The sequence below is a fragment of the Schistocerca americana genome, unplaced genomic scaffold, assembly GCF_021461395.2.
Source record: "Schistocerca americana isolate TAMUIC-IGC-003095 unplaced genomic scaffold, iqSchAmer2.1 HiC_scaffold_92, whole genome shotgun sequence".
NCBI classification, from domain to species: Eukaryota; Metazoa; Arthropoda; class Insecta; order Orthoptera; family Acrididae; genus Schistocerca; species Schistocerca americana.
This window is the reverse complement of record NW_025726697.1, coordinates 671,083-672,774: the sequence shown is the minus strand read 5'-3', so window position 1 is coordinate 672,774 and position 1,692 is coordinate 671,083.

Sequence of the window (1,692 nt, the reverse complement as noted above, 5' to 3'; positions counted from 1 at the left end):
CCATTCGGATTAAACCATCAATCAATGGAAATGTTGGCTCTTTGGGTGAATCCCATTTTTGCTACACTAGGTTGGTAGGTGTCTCCACAAAAACCATCATTGAGGTGAATGGCAGCTCCAAATGTGCAGCACACCACGGATGCTGGCTGGTGGGAGCAGCATTATGCTTGGGAGACATTCTCCTGCACTTGCATGTAGTAATCGAAGACATGCTGACAGCTGTGAATCACCTATGTCCCTTCATGCTTGATGTCTTCCCCGACAGCGATGTAATCTTTCAGCAGTGTAAATGTCTGTGTCTCAGAGCCAGAATCATGCTACAGAGGTTTGAAAAGCATTATAGTGACGTCATGTTGATGTCTTGGTGGCCAAATTTGCCTGATGTAAACCTAAAGAACCCATCTGGATCGCTATCAAGCATCATTACCATGTATGCAAATCAGTGATATGTTATTTACGTGAATTACAAGACCTGTGAGTAGACATCTAATGTTTCATACCTCCTCAAACCTAACAACAAGCTGTCTGATCCCTGATATGCAGAATCAGTGATGTACTTTGTCCCAAAGATGGACAAACAAGCTATTAAGCAGGTCATAATGTTTTGGACCACCAGTCTAAACAGGATATTACAAAAAGGTACAGCCAAACTTTCAGGAAACATTCCTCACACACAAAGAAAGAAAATATGTTATGTGGACATGTGTCCGAAAACGCTTACTTTCCATGTTAGAGCTTATTTTATTACTTTTCTTCAAATCACATTAATCATGGAATGGAAACACACAGCAACAGAATGTACCAGCATGACTTCAAACACTTTGTTACAGGAAATATTCAAAATGTCCTCCATTAGTGAGGATACATGCATCCACCCTCCGTCGCATGGAATCCCTGATGCGCTGATGCAGCCCTGGAGAATGGCGTATTGTATCACAGCCGTCCACAATATGAGCATGAAGAGTCTCTACATTTGGTACCGGGGTTGCGTAGACAAGAGTATTCAAATGCCCCCATAAATGAAAGTCAAGAGGGTTGAGGTTGGGAGTGTGTGGAGGCCATGCTATTGGTCGGCCTCTACCAATCCATCGGTCACTGAATCTGTTGTTGAGAAGCGTACGAACACTTCGACTGAAATGTGCAGGAGCTCCATCGTGCATGAACCACATGTTGTGTTGTACTTGTAAAGGCACATGTTCTAGCAGCACAGGTATGAAATCATGATAACATGCTCCATAGAGTGTAGGTGGAAGAACATGGGGCCCAATCAAGACATCACCAACAATGCCTGCCCAAACGTTTACAGAAAATATGTGTCGATGACGTGATTGCACAATTGCGTGCAGATTCTCAAGTTGACTGTGAAAATTTACAATTTGATCACGTTGGAATGAAACCTCATCCATAAAGAGAACATTTGCACTGAAATGAGGATTGACACAATGTTGGAGAACCATTCGCACAAGTGTACCCGTGGAGGCCAATCAGCTGCTGATAGTGCCTGCACACGCTGTACATGTTATGGAAACAACTGGTTCTCCCGTAGCACTCTCCATACAGTGACGTGGTCAATGTTATCTTGTACAGCAGTAACTTCTCTGACACTGACATTAGGGTTATCGTCAACTGCACGAAGAATTGCCTCGTCCATTCAGGTGTCCTTGTCGTTCTAGGTCTTCCCAGTTGCTTAGT